The sequence below is a fragment of the Ursus maritimus genome, unplaced genomic scaffold (assembly GCF_017311325.1).
Source record: "Ursus maritimus isolate PB19 unplaced genomic scaffold, ASM1731132v1 scaffold_23, whole genome shotgun sequence".
NCBI classification, from domain to species: Eukaryota; Metazoa; Chordata; class Mammalia; order Carnivora; family Ursidae; genus Ursus; species Ursus maritimus.
The window spans coordinates 31,837,869-31,857,616 of NW_024424786.1; the positions used below are offsets into that span (position 1 = coordinate 31,837,869).

General features: G+C 36.3%; 1 pseudogene; it reads left to right on the plus strand.

The window, feature by feature from the left end:
- LOC103672266 overlaps positions 1-8,944 on the plus strand; it is a 19,345-nt pseudogene extending 10,401 nt beyond the window's left edge.
- The last annotated feature ends 10,804 nt before the right edge of the window (positions 8,945-19,748 follow it).

Genomic DNA, 19,748 nt, shown 5'->3' on the forward strand with positions numbered 1-19,748 from the left:
TGTATAGAAATGCAACTGATTTCTGAGCATTGATTTTGTATCCCACCACATTACTGAATTGCTCTATAAGTTCTAGTAGTTTGGGGGTGGATTCTTTTGGGTTTTCCATATAGAGTATCATGTCATCTGCAAAGAGAGACAGTTTGACTTCTTCTTTGCCAATTTGGATACCTTTTATCCTTTTTTGTTGTCTGATTGCTGTTGCAAGGACTTCTAGTACTATGTTGAATAATAATGGCAAGAGTGGGCATCCTTGTCGTGAAATTGACCCTCGGCTCTTTGGGCAACTAATCTTTGACAAAGCAGAAAAAAACATCCAGTGGAAAAAAGACAGTCTCTTCAAAATGGTGCTGGGAAAATTGGACAGCTACATGCAAAAGAATGAAACTTGACCACTCCCTCACACCATACACAAAGATAAACTCTAAATGGATGAAAGACCTCGATGTGAGACAGGAATCCATCAAAATCATTGAGGAGAACAGAGGCTACAACCTCTTTGATACCAGCCACAGCAACTTTTTTCATGACACATCTCCAAAGGCAAGAGAAACAAAAGAAAAAATGAACTTGTGGGACTTCGTCAAGATAAAATCTTCTGCACAGCCAAGGAAACAGTCAAAAAAACTAAGAGGCAGCCCATGGAATGGGAGAAGATATTTGCAAATGACACTACAGATAAAAGACTAGTATCCAAGTTCTACAAAAATTTCTCAAACTCAATACACGTGAAACAAATAATCAAATCAATAAATGGGCAGAAGATATGAACAGACACTTTTCCAATGAAGACATACAAATGGCTAATAGACACATGAAAAAATGTTCAAAATCATTAGCCATCAGGGAAATTCAAATCAAAACCACCTTGAGATACCACCTTGAGATGCCAGTTAGAATGGCAAAAAGTGACAAGGCAAGAAACAACAGATGTTGGAGAGGATATGGAGAAAGGGGATCCCTCTTACACTGCTGGGGGGAATGCAAGTTGGTACAGCCACTCTGGAATACTGTGTGGAGGTCCCTTAAATGTTAAAAATTGAGCTACCCTATGATCCAGCCACTTCACTACTGAGTATTTACCCCAAAGATACAGACGTAGTGAAGAGAAGGGCCATATGCACCCCAATGTTCATAGCAGCATTGTCCACAATAGCTAAATTGTGGAAGGAGCCAAGATGCCTTTCAACAGATGACTGGATTAAGTAGATGTGGTCCATATATACAATGGAATATTGCTCAACTATCAAAACGAACGATTTCTCAACATTTGCAGCAACATGGACGGGACTGGAGGAGATTATGCTAAGTGAAATAAGTCAAGTAGAGAAAGCCAATTATCATATAGTTTCACTCATTTATGGAACATAAGAAGTAGGAAGATCAGTAGTAGAAGAAAGGGAAGAAGAAAGGGGGGGTAAACAGAAGGGGGAATGAACCATGAGAGACTATGGACTCTGGGAAACAAACTGAGGGCTTCAGAGGGGAAGGGGTGAATGGAATAGGCCGGTAATGGGTATTAAGGAGGGCACTATTGCATGGTGCACTGGGTGTTATACGCATCTAATGAATTATGGAACATTACATCAAAAACTAAGGCTATACTGTATGGTGACTAACATAACATAATAAAAAATTATTATAAAGAAAAACAAAAGGCATTTACCTTAGACTGATGAATCACAGACCTGTACCCCTGAAACAAATAGTACATTATATGTTAATTAATTGAATTTAAATAAAAATAAAATAAAATACAAAAGAAAGAGCAGGTGGGATGGAATATACTATATCTATTTTTGGGAAATACAACTGTCCACATCTCTGAAAGGACATGCTGGGAGTTTCATGTAGTCGTGTTGAATCTACACATCATTTTGGAGTGCATAACATCTTAACAATATTGAATTTTCTAGTTCCGGAATGCAAGACATCAATTTATTGGTCTTTTTCAAAAATTTAGTTTTTACATATTTATAACTTTTAGCGGAGGGATGTTTATCTTTTCCTAAGTATTTTTTGTTTTCAGATACTAATGTAAAAGGTGTTTACAATTTTGTAATATTTCTGGGGTGCCTGGGAGGCACAGTAGTTAAGCGTTTGCCTTCGGCTCAGGGCGTGATCCCAGCATTCTGGGTTCGAGCCCCACATCAGGCTCTTCCGCTGGGAGCCTGCTTCTTCCTCTCCCACTCCCCCTGCTTGTGTTCCCTCTCTCGCTGGCTGTCTCTCTCTGTCAAATAAATAAATAAAATCTTTAAAAAATTTTGTAATATCTCAATTGTATCGATACATTATGTAAGTGCAATTGAATATTTTCTTTAGAACTTGTGTCACAAAAACTCACCAAATTCACTTATTATTTCTAGTAATCTCGTTAGGCTCCTTAGGGAATTCAATCATACACTCAAGTTGTTTTCAAAAAAGGGACAGTCCATTTCTTGGAGAAATATAGGAGTACTTAGTTTTTCAATTTATTTTTCAGTTTTTTTCAGAAGGTTATGTTTTTCCTTTATTTTACCCATTTTATCTAAGGTATCAAATTTATTAGAATAATGTTTTTCATAAGAACCATTTGTTATCCTTTTTAAGTCTGAAGCATATGTATGATTTTATCTCTATTTTAATTTCTGATAATAGTTATTTTCTCCTGATTACTCTTGCTAGAAATTTATCAGTTGTAAAATAGAGGTACCAACTTTTGGCTGTTTTAGTTTACTCTATTTTCTGTTTTCTATTGTATTGATTTTTTATCTTTTCATTACATCCTTTTTTTTTTTACTTTGGTTTTTATTTAATCCTCCTTCTAGCTTCTTAAACGACTAGCTGCTTCTAATGCTTTACTGAACATTAACGTAAGCATACAGTTATATATAAATTTCAGTAAGCTGACATGAGCAAAGTTTTTTTGTGGCTTAACACATAAGGAAGATCTTAAGCTGGTTCCTACATATATTTAATGACTCTTTATCTATGGTCCTTATGACCCAGAAAATACAATATACAACCAAACCTGTGGAGGTGAAGATGCTCAGTGTTGCTCATCGTAAGCCATGGGAAAATGAATAAGAGTGGAAGCCTTCAGAGACTTGATGTAGAAATAGGTTCTTGGTGGAAAATAATTTGTTTCTTGTAGAAACAGTTACTCAGTCGACACTGGACTGAAATTAAGGGATTGAATTAATGAACTGAAAATCATTATGGTGTCAGTTGACATAGATTCAGGTCTTGATCAACAGCATCCACTCCCATACAGAACTGCAGAACTGTGACTACCTATCTTTTTATGAATTGCAACTTCAACCTCAGTAACTTCCCTCCTCCTTAGGCCTTCTGCCTCTGAACCTCAGGGTCTCTCAAGTAGAGATCTAATAGCTAGAGATAGGCCTTCCTTGGCTGAGGACATGTTGGGTAAGTGAACCTGAGACTGGTTCTCCTTTCACTTGGGCTTAAATGTGATTTGCTTTACTTAAATGTGTTGCTATATGAAACCCACAATTTATTAACATTTTTTCTTCTGTTCAAATTAGAGGCTTTCACATATTTGGCTGTCTGCCACTCTTTCTTGACAAGAACCAAGTCTTTTTTTCTCTAGTCATTATTCTAGGGGAGAACACTGTCCAGAGAGGTTACTTTACTTGAATTTGTTCCAAATATTCTAATAAGCTAATGTGTAATGGCCTTACATTCTCTTTCATTGAAAAGAGGAAGGATGTGGAAAGTCATAGGCTGTGTCTGCACATATAAATGGAAGGATTATTTTCCTGATACAATGCCCCAGAGATTTCTGAGAATTCAAATAGCTGCCCAGGCAGGAGAAACTCTTCATCCCCTAGATGTTTCCTTGGTATATTTTTTTGTGAATAGACATTCCTCTTTGATTGTACAAACACGTGGAAGGGTCTAATTCTCTCTTTTTTTTAAAAGATTTTATTTATTTATTTGACAGAGATAGAGACAGCCAGAGAGAGAGGGAACACAAGCAGGGGGAGTGGGAGAGGAAGAAGCAGGCTCATAGCAGAGGAGCCTGATGTGGGGCTCGATCCCATAACGCCGGGATCACGCCCTGAGCCGAAGGCAGACGCTTAACCGCTGTGCCACCCAGTTGCCCCCGGGTCTAATTCTCTGAGATGATGCTGGGGAAAGGTAGAAATATCCCTTCCTTTGCGTAGGAAGAGGCCTTGGGGATGTGTTTTCTTTTGAATTTAATTTTAATTTATTGTTATTTTTTTCAATTAAATTAAGTAACATATAGTATATTAGTTTCAGAGGTAGAGTTCAGTGATTCATCAGTTGCATGAAACACCCAGTGCTCATTATATCAGGTGCCCTCCTTAGTGCCCATCACCCAGTTACAATATCCCCCCACCCATTTCCCCTCCAGCAACTCTCAGTTTCTTTCCTATAGTTAAAAGTCTCTTATGGTTTTTCTCCCTCTCTGATTTCATCTCATATTATTTACCCCTCCTTTCCCCTATGATCATCTGTTTTGTATCTTAGATTTCACAAATGAATTAGATCACATGAAAATAATCTTTCTCCGATTGACTTTTTTTGCTCAGCATATTACCCTCTAGTTCCATCTACATGATTGCTAATGCTAAGATTTCATTTTTTATGGCTGAGTAATATTCCATTTATTTATATACCACATCTTTATCCATTCATCTGTCAATGCACATCTGGGCTTTTTCCATAGTTTGGCTTCTATAAACATTGGGGTGCATGTGCCCCTTTGAATCACTATGTTTGTATCCTGTGGGTAAATACCTTGTAGTGCAAGCCAGGAAACAACAAATGTTAGTGAGGTTGTGGAGAAAAGGGAGCCCTCTTACCCTGTTGTTGGGAATGCAAGCTGGTACGGGCACCCTGGAAAACAGTATAGACGTTCTTACAAAGTTAAAAATAGAGCTACCCTATGACCCAGCAATTGCACTGCTAGGGATATGTTTTGAACGACTCAACAAGTGAAGAGTTCTACTACCTGAGAGATTACTCAGTCATGGTCTTTCAGTAAGTTCAATTCCAGCATTTGTCTTACTAGGCAAAGAGACAGGTTAATGTCCAAGGACATGAATAGTATCCTGGTACTCCAAGTAAAGGACATTGCAGTTGCCTAACCTTACTGAGTTTTATTTTTAATTTTTTAGGACAAACAGTATACTTGGCCAGGTTAATATCTACTAATTAGGTTAGTTCTTACATAGTCATCTGAAGAAGACTACACTTATTTTATTAAATTCTAGTCTTATTTTTTGTGTGACTATATGAGAAATAAAGTCCATGCAGGAAGGACCTTACATGTGTTCTTTCCCATGTTTAATTAATTGTTGTGTCCTCACTCATAGCATGGTTCCTGGTTTGAATATGTGCCCTAATATAAAAACAATAATTAATAATTGGATACTTATTACATCTATATTGGTAAATAAATAGTTACTGTATCTATTCATACTTTAAGGAAGATCATAAAATGGATGGTAAGTAAGAGGAAAGGAGACCTTGCCATGACAAATGCGGAAATACATGATAAATTAATCTTCACTGGAATAAAATGTTTGGCTGGTATTTTATTCTTGACTGCCAATAGTCTCATGATTGTTCCAAAGCTGTTTTTTCCCTTCATGCTACATCCATTAAACCTTAATTATGTGCTTTGGTCCAGTAGTATTATTATGTATAGATATTTTTTTAAAAAATTGTGGAAATTCCCAGTGAATTTAATTAAGCAAGAATCAGTCTTGGACACTTTCCAATTCTGACTTAATGACATATGTGGTCATAAGGGATGAATTTCTTGTGATCCCTTCCCCTATTGGGAAGAAGAAGCTATGCTCTTAAGAACTGATAAATTTTTAGGAGATCTTTGCTAGGCTGAAAGTATACCCCTCCAAAAAGCACAAGAATGTCTCTCCTCAAAATTTGAACTCAACCGGTGTGGTCATACCAACAGGATGGAATGAGAGGACTAAGCAAGTGAATGTTATTTTTCTGTTTGAAGTTACCCGAGAACAATCTCCTTGGAAATGGCTGGTTGCTATCTTCTTATGTAAAATGAGGTTGCTTGTCTTTTAGATAAATTATCCTAAGGTAGTAAAGTTTTATTTTTTGTGTGGACCATGGAATTCCTTTTACATAATCTACAGTGCAAAAAAAAAGCAATCTCCTGAATAATCAGGGAACACCATGAGAAAAATGGACTGATAGCCCAATGAAATAAAGTATACCATCAGGTAATAATGCAGCCTTTTGCTTTCTCTTGTCATACCGGATGGAAGAAAAATTCCAGTCGCAGGAATGAGTAAAAAGTCTTCCGTCAGCTTGTGGACATACCATCACAAGGTAAGACTAACAGTAAATATTGGGTACCAGGCTTCTAAAGTGTGTGAATCTTTTTATCATGTAAAAGTTACATTACTTTGAAATAAAGCAAACTTAGATTCCCATTCCAGTTTAATCACTTAAAAATAGGGGACGTGGGAAAAAGAATTCGATAGTCTGAGTCTCAGTTTGTTCATCTATGAATGGGTATTACAGTTCTTCTTACTGCAAATATGAAATGTGATTCATTGAGTTGTGAGTGTGTGATTGGAATCCACCATAGGCATTGTGAGTAGTAGAGTGATAGATCAGAACCGTATTTATGAACAGATCACTTGAGCTGCCTCGTGAGAACAATTTGATGGAGGCCAGAATGAAAGGGGAGAGATGTGGTAGGAAGCTAGTGTAGTGGGTTGGAGAAGTGGTGGAGGGAGGAAAATGATCAAGTTTGTGCTCTATTTTAAAAGAGGGTTTGTAGGATTTGTTAAAGGTATCAATATGTGATATGAGAGCAAGAAAGGCAGGGTGGTATTTCTTGTCTGAGTAATGACTTAGAAGGTAGCACCGTTTAGTGAGATGGGAAACACTTGCATTTGTTGCTGAAAATTAAAAAATGTAGTCTTATAAGTTCTGAATTAACATCCAATTGGAGAACAGCGGAGTTGGAGATGTTGCATATATGACGTTTAAAAATTAAGGGAGAGACCCAACATTGGAATGGTTCCACATTTATTGGTCAGGAAAAGGGGGCGTATCCAGCCAGAGATCCTAAGAAAGAGGTCTTGGTGAGGGAAGAGACTATCCAGGGCAGGGACCTTCCATTCCTAACTTGATCCACTCAGTTTGGAAATGTCAATTACCTTGAATCAGTCTTAAGTATTTCGCTTTTGTGACTTTATAAACTGTACTTTTTCATGGAATTCCCTTGCCCTCTTTTCTTGTCTTTCCATTTTTTCTTTAAAGCTCAGTGAAAGCATTGCTTCCTCTGGCGAGCCTTCTCTGATTGCTATTTGTTTGACATATTCCTACCCCTGAACTTTACATTGTCTAACTGTTTTTATAATGGTACTTATTACATTGGTGATTATTATGCATGCTACCACTGAGTGTAGGAAACCATGGCTTATTCAACTTGTGAATCACATCTGTGAAATACTGGACACAAATAGGTACTCTTGCCACATTCTTTAGTTGAATGTATCAATAAAAGATTAATCATATAGTGCATTTAAAAGTTTTCCCCCTTGTTTTGTAGATCACCAGCTTCTAATACGAGAAGTCAGCTCCTATGTAGACTAGATGGAAGCACGAAACAACGTAACTTACTTTGTCCTGTTGGGCCTCACCCAGGATCCAATGGAACAGAAGGTCCTTTTTGTTATGTTCTTACTCTTTTATATTTTCACCGTGGTGGGCAATTTGCTCATAGTGGTGACAGTAACTGTCAGTAAGACCCTGGGCTCACCTATGTACTTTTTTCTTGCTAACTTATCATGTATGGATGTCATTTATTCCTCTTCTATTTCCCCCAGATTGATTTCAGAGGTTTTCTTTGGGAAAAGTACCATATCCTTTCAATCGTGTATGACCCAGCTCTTTATAGACCACCTTTTTGGTGGATCAGAGGTCTTTCTTCTGCTGGTGATGGCCTTTGATCGCTATGTGGCCATCTGCAAGCCCTTGCATTATCTGGTTATCATGAGGCAGTGGGTGTGTGTTGTGCTGCTGGTAGTGTCCTGGGTCGGAGGTTTTCTGCATTCAGTAATTCAAGTTAGCACTATTTATGGGCTCCCATTCTGTGGTCCCAATGTCATTGATCATTTTTTCTGTGACATGTACCCCTACTGAAACTGGTCTGTACTGATACGTATGTTGCTGGCCTGTTCGTGGTAGCCAATGGAGGAGTGATCTGTAGTATTGTGTTTGTGCTCTTGCTCACCTCTTATGGTGTCATCTTGCACTCTCTAAAGAACCTTAGTCCAGAAGGGAGGCGGAAAGCCCTGCAGACCTGTGGTTCGCACATCACTGTGGTGGTCTTCTTCTTTGTTCCATGCATTTTCATGTATGCAAGACCTGCTAAGACCTTCCCCATTGACAAATCATTGACTGTGTTTTATACAGTCATAACCCCAATGCTGAACCCACTGATCTACACTCTGAGAAATTCCGAGATGATAAATGCCATGAAGAAGGTCTGGAAGAGAAATGTCATATCAAGTAGCTAATAAATGCATCATCAGGATTGTAATTTATCATTAGAGCCAATCTTCTCAAATGTTAAAGTCCATTTTAGTGTAAACGCATTTACAGTCTGAGTCAATAATTTGTAAAGAGGTAGTCAATGAAAGTTTTATAGTTATATGAACTTTCATTAATTTTTAATTTTTTCTTTCAGGTAATATAATATACAGATTTATGTTAGTGTAATATGCAGAATAGCACGGTTTAACAGTTCTATGCATAGTGGTCCTTATAAGTATACTCTTAATCTCCATATGTACTGGTTATTGATGAATTTTTATAGTTACCCTAATTTTAATTAATTGTTATATTTACTTTTATAACTTACATTCTCATTCTTATTTTTATATTTAGTTGGATTCCTGTGTTTTTTTTTAACACAGTGTTTTATTAGCTTCATGTGTGCAATATTGTGATTCAACAGTTCCATTCATCACCCAGTGCTCATGACAACAAGTGCATTCCTTAATCTCCATCACCTATTTAACCCTTATTTCTCTGGTAACCAACAGTTTGTTCTCTATGATTAAGAATCAGTTTCTTGATGTGTCTCTCTCTTTTTTCCCTTTGCTCATTTATTTTGTTTTCTTAAATTCCACATGAGTGAAATCATTTGGTATTTGTTTTTCTCTGACTGACTTACTTTCCTTGGCACTATACTCACTAGCTCCATCCATGTTATTGCAGATGGCGATATTTCCCTATTTTTTATGTTGGAGTAATATTCCATTATATACATACATGTATAGATATATACCACTTCTTTATCTGTTCATTAACTGAGGTACATTTGGGAGCTTCCATAATATGGCTATTGTAAAGAAAGCTGCTATAAGTGTAGGTATGCATGTATCCTTTTAAATTAGTGTTTTTATATTCTTTGGGTAAATACTTAGTAGCGCTATTGTTATATTGTTGGCTAGCTCTATTTTTAAGTTTTTGAGGGACCTCCATACTCTTTCCCAGATGGCTGCAGCAGTTTGCCTTCCCAGCAACAGTACATGAGTGTTCCTATTTCTCTATATCCTCGCCATCATCTGTTTCTTGTGTTGTTGATTTTAGGCATTCTGACAGGTGTGATATCTCATTGTAGTTTTGACTTGCATTTCTGAACAACTTTTCATGTTGGCCATCTGTATATCTTTTTAGAGGAATGTTCACTCGTGTAGACCGCCCATTTGAAAACTTGATTATTTGTTTTTGGGGTGTTGAGGTTTATAAGTTCTTTATATATTTTGGATACTAGCCCTTTAGATTCCTGTGTTTCATCTTTGTTCTTTTTATTGCACTAGTTAATATAGTGAATGTTATGTAGATTATCATCTTTATTCTATTTTGTTTGCATTACATATGAAATTCTTAGTGTATTTTACTTTTTAAATTAAAAAATGAAAGTATACCAGGTTGTAATAAATATTAAAAATGGAATCCGTACAAAGTTAGAAATATTGTAGAATAAACCATTACCCATCCCTCACCATCATCCCTATCCTTCCATATGTAGTTATTGTACTAGATTGTTATTGTTTCTTCCAAAAAAAGACTGTTATTGTTTCTAAGATTGTTCAAGTTAATAAAATATATGTATATTTTTGTCTCCGTGTATAACTTTTGCATTTACTACTCAGGCTTCTGAAGATCTTTCCATATGTTCTATACAGATGTAACTCATTCTCAGCTTCCTCAAAGTGCTTAAATCTTTATGAAGATACAGCAAAATTCATGTTTCCAGTCCTTGTCATGTTTCCCCCAGTTTTATTTTTTTGTAACCAATAACTACAATTAAGTCCTTTTGAAATTTTGTAAGTATGAGTGTTTAGAAGTAGAATTGTTAGATCAAATTGTACAGGTATTTAAATGTTGATGTTCGTAGTTATTGCCCACATACCATCCATGAGCTTGTACTAAACTACACTACACTAAACTACACTGCTTCTCTCAGTCTAGAAAATACCTGTTTGTACCTCTCAACACTCAGTGCTTGACAAACATTTATGGGTTTGAGAACAAATAGTTAAAGGAAATCGTGTTTCATTTGTTTAATTGAAATTCAATAAGTATTGTTGAATATGAGCATCTATTCACACTTAAAATGATTTCTTTTTTTAAAATGATTTCTATCCTTTTTTTGTGTGTGAACATCCTATTAATGACTTTTACCTGTTTTAGCGGATGACTGTTCTTTTCCATAGTGATTATTATGATTTAATAATACTCCGAAGAAATGATCCCTTTTACCATTTATGTGTAATTACTATTTTTCCAGCTTGTGATTTGTTTGTGATGTTTTATAGTATGCAGAATATTTTCAAGTCTTTAAATTGTCACGTTTATAAACATCTCTATTTTTTTATTATTCTTTTAAAGTCTGTAGACTATATTATGTCCCTTTTTCATTTCTGATATTTGTAATTTTGTGCTTTACTTTCATGTTTTAGTTAATTTAAAATATGTTTTGAATTTTACCAGTGACTTCTTTTTTGGCCCTTGAGTTATTTATCTGCTCAATTTCTAAATATTTGATATTTTTCCTGATAGTTTTCTGTTTTTGCTTTTAGTTCAATTCTATTAATATCTAAACATATCCTCTGTAAGACTTGAATACTTTTGTTTTATTTAAGTTTTATTTTTTATTATTTATTTATTTATTTTAAAGTATTTTTAATGGTCCAGAACATAGTTTATCTTAGGGAAGGTTCTGTGTTCACCTGATAATAGCTATGTATTTTTTTGGTCATTTAACTTCCAAATATTCAGGAGATATTATAGAATTTTTTGGTACTGATTTGAGTTTAATTTCTTTTTTGCTAAGGAATATGGGATGCATGATGAAAATTCTTTTTTTTAATTTATTTTTTATTTATTTAATTTTTTAAAGATTTTCATTTTCTTTTTAATTTTTAAATTTTATTTTATTATGTTATGTCAGTCACCATACAGTATATCATTAGTTTTTGATGTAGCGTTCCATGATTCATTGTTTGCATATGACACCCAGTGCTACATGCAATACATACCCTCCTTAATACCCATCACTGGGCTAACCCAACTCCCACGCCCCTCCCAAAATGACACTACAGATGAAGGGCTGGTATCCAAGATCTATAAAGAACTTCTCAAACTCAACAACCAAAAAACAATCAAGTTAAAAAATGGGCAGAAGACATGAACAGACACTTCTCCAAAGAAGACATATGAATGGCTAGCAGACACATGAAAAAATGTTCAACATCATTAGCCATCAGGGAAATTCAAATCAAAACCACATTAAGATATCACCTTACACCAGTTAGAATGGCAAAAATCGAGAGGACAAGAAACAACAAATATTGGAGAGGATGTGGAGAAAGGGGATCCCTCTTACACTGTTGGTGGGAATGCAAGCTGGTGCAGCTACTCTGGAAAACAGTGTGGTGGTTCCTCAAAAAGTTAAAAATAGAGCTACCCTATGACGCAGCAATTGCACTACTGGGTATTTACCTCAAAGATACAGATGTAGTGAAAAGAAGGGCCACATGCACCCCAATGTTCATAGCAGCAATATCCACAATAGCCAAACTGTGGAAGGAGCTGAGATGCCCTTCAACAGACGAATGGATAAAGAAGTTGTGGTTCTTATATACAATGTAATATGACTCAGCCATCAGAAAGGATGAATACTCACCATTTGCATCAACATGGATGTAACTGGAGGGGATTATGCTAAGTGACATAAGTCAAGCAGAGGAAGACAATTATATGGTTTCACTGATATGTGGAACATAAGGATTAGCATGGAGGACATTAGGAGAAGGAAGGGAAAAATGAAGGGGGGAATCAGAAGGGGAGACGAAGCATGATGATAATTTTTAAGAATTCTTGTTTTTTTTTTTTTTAAATTTTTTGGGCCTGATATGGTTTATCCTCTGAATGGTGCATATTACATATGTATTTGGAGAGAAAGTGTATTATGTTGTTTTGTCATGAAAGACAAGTTGGTTAATAGTGCTTTTCATTGCCATCTATCTCCTTCCCGATTCTCTGTTGACACCTTTATCATTATGTTACGGTGCCCTTTATTTCTGCTAATATTTAGCTTTCTTTAGTCTGCTTTATCAATATATTTACTCCAGTTTAGTTTTGATCAGGGTTTGCATGGTATATTGTTGTCCATCCTTTCACTTTGGCATAGATATATCTTTACATTTAAGATCATTTTTTCTTTTTGTAGACAGCAAGCATACTGTGGTGTCTTGCTTTCTTACCCAATATGAACAATCTTTGTCTTTTATTTGATGTGTAAACCATGTATATTTAACGGAATTATTGATCTCATTTTCTCAAAGTGGTCTCTTTACAGTTTGTAGTTTGCATCACCATATTAAAAAAATCTAGACATTGCATTTGTTTGGTATTTTCTTAGGTCATTTTACTTTGTAATATTCATCTCTCTCATTTTAATCTATTTGAATGACTTAAATCTCTTTTTTTTATCCCAAAATGGTTCATTTAATGGCCATTTTTAAACTATTGCTTTGTTCGAGATACCAGGCGACTTGTCTTCTAGGATATTCAAATGTTTGAAATTGGTTCAGTCTAAATTTTAGTGTCGTTTAAATTGTTCCTCACTTCTGGGTACTTCTGATGTGTGTAGTTAGAACTAAAGGCTTGAATGGATTCAAGTTTAGTTTTTTTGTAGCAAGAATTTTTCATAGGTGATGAGTACTTCCTATTTCATCACAGCAGAAGGTACATATTGATGCTAAGTTTGAATTGTAGGTTCAGACTGTGTCAGCCTTGTTTCTCTATGATAAAATTCTCTATTAACCTTAACCCGATATGAGTAACCACTGGTTATATTGCTTACATCTATTATGTCCTGAGGAGTTTTCAAATGGTGATATTGTCATTCTAATATTTCTACGTTTATTAGCCAGCATTCTTCTTTACAAAGGGAGTTTGCTTATATTTTATCNCTTTCCCTGAAAGAAAGTGCATACAGGAAAGACAAGATGCATTCTTAATTCTTTCACTTTATTTAGCAGATTTCGGAGTAATTATTCGGTGCCCACGTAGTTTCTAGCAGTAACCAGTGGGCTTAGTATCTCATCTATTGGATATATTTTAATTTACTGTACTCATTCATCTTTCTTGCTGCACAACGACTCAGCTTAGTCTAGTGAGAACCCCTTCAAATGTCTCCTCTGTCCTTTTGACAAGGCTATTTTAGTGTTCAAGAATTTCCTTGCTTTCTGACACTACAAGATGTCCAAGCCTCATTTTTTACAACCTCTGCACTGGGCCTGGAATTAAGCATTTTTCTCAAGAGCCCCGATTCCCTTTAATTATGAATGGTTTCATAACCTGAACATGTCATATTGGCACTAGATTTTCTTGGTTCTAGACCTTTTCAGTGGGCAGGGCTAGAAATAAATATAAAATATGACTTTTCATATTGATTCCTTTTCATATTGATATTTTTAACTCACAGTTTTTATTTAACTTATTTGATTTCCAGTATGCCAAATGTTAGTTCATGAATCTATTTCGGTATTACTTAGTTGTTTCATCCTACAGTATGCCTATATAATTTTAAAGTGACAGTAATAATATTACTACTAAAATACGACTCCTACTCAATACAGCTTAAGATTTCCTTGTGGTTCTTCATGCCTTTAGGATATATTCCAGTAGAGATTTACAATGAGATAATCGTGTTTTAAATTCACTTAAGTTATCCATTTGTCACGTCGCTATGTCACCAATTTTATGGAAGTTATACTCAGTTGTTGGTTTGTCTTCAAATTTTAGGAACTGCTTTCTTTTTCTCTGTTTGGTTTTAGGTATATAGTACATCATGTTCATGGGCTTCCACATTTCTTGCTTTCTAAATTCTAACTCCTCTCATTCCTTTCTCTTGTTGAGTTGCAGCAGCTGTTACACCCAGTATAATATCAAATATGGTGGGTTTGGTGAAATTTCCCTCAGTCTGTAATTTGGTGATATTTCAAAAAGTCAAGAATGGTGTTGTTTTTCCAGCAGTTATTGAGATGTTAACCCTACTTTTTGCTTAAATATATTAATGTGATTATCTACATTGCAGGATTTTATTTTAGGGAATTATTATAGCATTTCTGCATTGATTTTCATAAATTAGTCTATAGGTTCTGTGTTCGTGCAATATTTTCTAGGTTTTGATATTAGTTTATAAATGGAGCCTTATGAGACCACCCTTTAACAATCCCTACCCCCAGCCACTTCTCACCTCTCTGTTAGACTTACTGTTTTCTTTCATACCTATGGTAACACTTTTGACTAGGTAACATGCTATCCATTTTGCTTTTAAGATTTTGTTTCATTACCTGTTCTCCCACTAGGATGTAAGTTCATTCATTGCTGGATCCATAGCATTTATGTTAGTGCTGGGCATGGTAAATAATGAATGAATGCCTTATGGAGAAAATTAGGAATCTGACCTTTTAGAATAACGCATTTTCATAAACAGTTTAAGTAGTATTGGGGTGATATTTTATTTGAAAGTTTGTGAGGAAAATTACACCTAGCATTGATTGTTTATCATTTATTTTGAATTTTTGTAACATGTTATGTGTGTGTATTCATTTGCTCCTCATAGACACTATGAGGTTGATACTATAATTGGACCCATTTTATGGTTGTACAGATGGAGGTTCATGGGGGGTTAAGTAAATTCCCCATGGCCACCACCCCGAGAGAGTGCCAATGCCAAAATCAACTCCCAGACTCTAGCCTGTGTTATTAATCACACCTCTAAGCTGCTTCTTTGGTGGAATTCTCCCAGAAAGGCATTTCAGGTTGGTGTTTCCTTGATGGTTAGTTTTTCAGCCACTTTATTGATTTCTCACAAAGACATCGATCCATTAAAACTTCTTTCTCTGCCATTGTTAGTTTAGGTGAATTATATTCCCTTAGATAATTGTCCATTTCATTCAGGTTCTTAACATTATTTGCATAAATTGAGTAATTAGTATCTGTTGATTCTTTTTTTTTTTTTTTTTGCTGTGCTTGGCGTTGTATCTTATTTACAATTTTTTAAATTTAAAAACATGCTAGGTTTAGCATAATTTCAGACTTATGCAGCCCTGTTTATTTCAAAATCTGAATGAGAAGTTTGTCAAGGGTCAGGGGTTTTTCAAATTTGGACAGCCCAGGTTTTATCTTCCTCTAGTTTCAACTGTCGTTTGCCCCCAAAGAGTCAAATGTCCTCCTGAACACAGTAAAATAACAGGACAAGCAGGTTGTGTGTATCATGCATGTTGTCAATGCTAGCACTTCTGGCAGAGATGTTGGCCAGAGAAGAGAGAGGAACTCTGCAGGCATTCAGAATGACCCCCTATCCTCACCTCCCACAGTGGAAGCAGACACATTATGCTGACAGTTGTGAGAATTCATCCTGTAATTTTGCCTTTTTTGTCTTAAAGATTATTTATTTATTTATTTATTTATTTATTTATTTATTTATTTATTTATGGCAAGTGTGGAGAGGGGCAGAGGGAGAAGGAGAGAGAGAATCCCAAGCAGACTCCACATTGAGCACAGAGCTGAAGGCATTGCTTGATCCCATGACCTTGAGATCATGATCTGAGGTGAAATCAGGAGTTGGACACCTTACCAGCTGAGCCACCAAGATGCCTCTGATTCTGCTTTTTGGCTAGGATTCATGCCTTTTCTTCATTACCAGTCCTGGGGTTGGGGGGGCAGGGGTCAGAGGTAGCATTGAACATTACTATTCTCCATGTATGTTGCATTTGTTATGACGTAAAGCATCACATTAAGAGGAGGAAAATTCTGCTCTTTATACCACCCTGGAATAAGTAAGGTAGTTTTAACATTTCTTTTCAGCACGATACTGATTTTGGATTTAAGGCTTACACTTTTATTATGTATTAGGAAAAATCCATCTATGATCATAATATAACAGTACAGTTTTTTGGGTTTGGCCAGCAAACCCTGAGGCAATGAACGAAAAGATTACTCCAGACACCTTAGTAGGAGAATGGAGAAGACCTGGGGGCCAGACGCTTTAGTGGCGAAAGGTCCTGAGCCAGACTCTGCCTCCATTTTTATTGTGAATGTTATCAACATGACAAGAGAATAAGAAAGACAAGAAGGAATGTGAAGCTGTAATAATCAAGACAGTGGCATTGGGAGTATCCTGTGATTAGAACAAGCTGTGCTCCTTATGGACGTGCAGTCAGGGAGTGCCTGGAGTGTGTGACTTCCAAAGGTAAAAGTTTCTCCTAAGTCAATCGTTTACTCTCTGGATGAGTGCATTGAGCCACAATGAGGGTTTGGCTGTTTTCAGTACAGAAACCCTAAAAGGGGGCCAGTTTTCTGGACACTCCTTTTTTTCTTTTCAGCTAGTGTCATCCAGGGAAGCATGAGTTAATTAAATATTATCTAGCCTGGCACTATGAATTCTTACAACATTTTTAGAAAGTGAGATAGAATTAACTATGTTTAAGAACCTAAAAATACAATCATGTTTTTTTTTTCTTTGACCTATTTTCATGCCATATAGATAAATTTAAAAATATCTAAATATCATTGTACTGGGAAGGTTCATTCCGAAAAGAAGGGGCAACAAGGTCTAGATTTACCCTTCTGCCTAAAACATCAAACAAACCAGAAAAATATATGAAATACTGGTTTTCAAGACTAGACATCAGAAAGAGTTGACAGTAATTAATGAGAGATGAGTAACAAACAAGGTAAGTCCTAGGATTGTCCCAGCTTTGCATTTAAAAGTTTTCATGCTGTGACACAGACAGGGAGGTCTAGGAAATCCTGGCAGACGCTCTGAGTTGAGGACATGGAACTGAGAGTCTTACAGCAAGGCACCAAGGGAGCTAGAATTCAGAGGGTGATATTCTGGAGAGGCCAGGGATGTCTAGGAAATCCTGGCAGACCCCCTGAGTTGAGGACATGGAACTGAGAGTCTTACAGCAAGGCACCAAGCGAGCTAGAATTCAGAGGGTGATATTCTGCAGAGGCTAGAGATGCCAAGTCAGAAAGAGACAGACAGACAAGGAGACAGACAGAGAGTAAGAAGGGAGGAAGAGTGGGAGGGAGGAAGTGAGGAGGAAGGGAAAGGGTAGAGGAGAAAGGGAGGGAATGGGGAGAGAGAGGGAGGGGGGAAGAGTAGAGAGAATAAGAGAGACAGAATAGGAGAGAGCACTTGAGAGAGAGCATGAGGGAGAATGAGTGGGACTATGTGAGAGACAATGAGAGAGAGAGAGAAGGAGAGAATCAATGCTGGAGAGCTGCAAGGATCCTCCTAGATTGCTCATCAGAGGAGGGATCAGTGTGTATATGTGCATTTGCGGAAACTACTTGAGGCTGGATGGAGATTTACCTGGATGCATTAGAGAGGAGTGCCCAGTGCTCCATGGGCCAGGCACAGTGCCCCTTCTCCCAGGTGGACAACCTGGGCAGGTTCTGGTTCACAGGGCAGGACACTGGCTGAGGATTTAGGAAGATCTTGCCTCAGTAGTGGGACATAATTAGCCCTACACTGAGCACTCTTCCAAACCTGCCTAATAAACCATAACAGTAAGAATAAAGAAAAAATCCCTAAGGAAAACATCTAAGAGAAACTAATGTTGTGTTTAGAATTTTATGTCTCTGCTAACATGAGAGATTGTCTTGATTATTGTTCTTGTGATGTTCTTGTTTCGTTCTGGTTTATTTGTAATGCTGGGCGCATAAAATGAGTCAGGGAGTATTTTAAGTTCCCCTCATCCTTGAGCTGCTTATGTATGATTGGTATTACATTTTGATTAATTGTTAGAAAGTATCATTGATTAAGTTATATGCATGTAGAATTTCGTTTCGAGAGAAGAATGATATTAACTGTTTTATTTACTTAAAACTATTAGGTTTCAATGTTTTTTTGTGTCTGTTGAGAAAGCTGTGTCTTTCCTAGCGGAGCTCCACTTTCTAAATGGGCAAGTATACTGTCATAAATTCATTGGTGATATTCTTTTATTATCTTTTTTAGGTGTGTAGAATACATTGACGGCACCCTCTTCATTCTTGATTCTGATCATTTGTTCTCTTAGTTTTTCTTCACCCATTTTGCTAGGAACATTAATTTTATGAATCCTTCAAAGAACCAATTCCTAGATTTAGGTATTGTCTCTATTTTTCAATAAAATTAAATTTCAGTGATTTCTGTCTGTTACTTACTTTCTTTCTACAGTGTCCTGTGGGTTTATTTTGTTTTTCTGTTTTCAACTTCTTGAGATGGAATGTTAGTTTACTTCTTATAATATCTCTTTTTTCCTAATATTTTAGTTAAAGCTACAAATTTCATTCTACACACTCCTTTAAATGATTGGGAAACACTGTTATGTTTGGGTTGAATTCCATTATATATGTTCTGTATGTTTGAAGTCCTTTGAAATGCATTGCAACTTGTTTTCTGGCCAAATGTAATGTCTATTTTGATGAATGTTCTCTAAGAACTCTGAGATAAGTGGAATCCTCCCACAGTGTTTTCACCCTCCCCACTCCCATACTAACACAGGTTCTATCAACTTGCCTGTGTGCTCCTATGTGACAAACTCAAGACTCTTTCCTTAGGGAAGAAGCTTGCTTTATCTACATTTGTTACAACATTTAAATGGGTTGTATGAAATTTGCTTTCATGATGTTCTGGAAGTCAGTTCAGGTGTCCATGTGAAAAGACATAGCTAACTAAAATAGCTTTGCCTAATTTGAAAGTCATGCTTGAAAGAAGAGAGTTTTTACATATTTTATTTCTGTCCATACTGGACATTTCTCTTTTGGTGATTCAATCTCAAGTTGTTCTTTGGGGATTCCTTGTCCTTCCCCTCCAACCCCCAGAGGACATGTTTCCTCAAGTCCTGTTGTACATGGTGATTATCCTGGTGCGATCTCTGGAGAGGCAGGTCTACCCTCAAAATTATGATGAAGGTCCCAATGAATTTAATTAGAGAAGAATCATTCTTGGAGAAGCACCAATGGAATGTCTCAATAGGGCTTGTTGTGGTTCAAATGCAGATAAAGTGTTTACAGACCTTTGTCTTGACCTCAGAGAGTATTTGGATCCGTGCTTGTATAACTGGCTTTTTCAGGTATCAAATGATGGATTCAGACCATAGTGAAGTATCTGTGTGAAATTATTCTCCATCATTCAGGGAATCCAA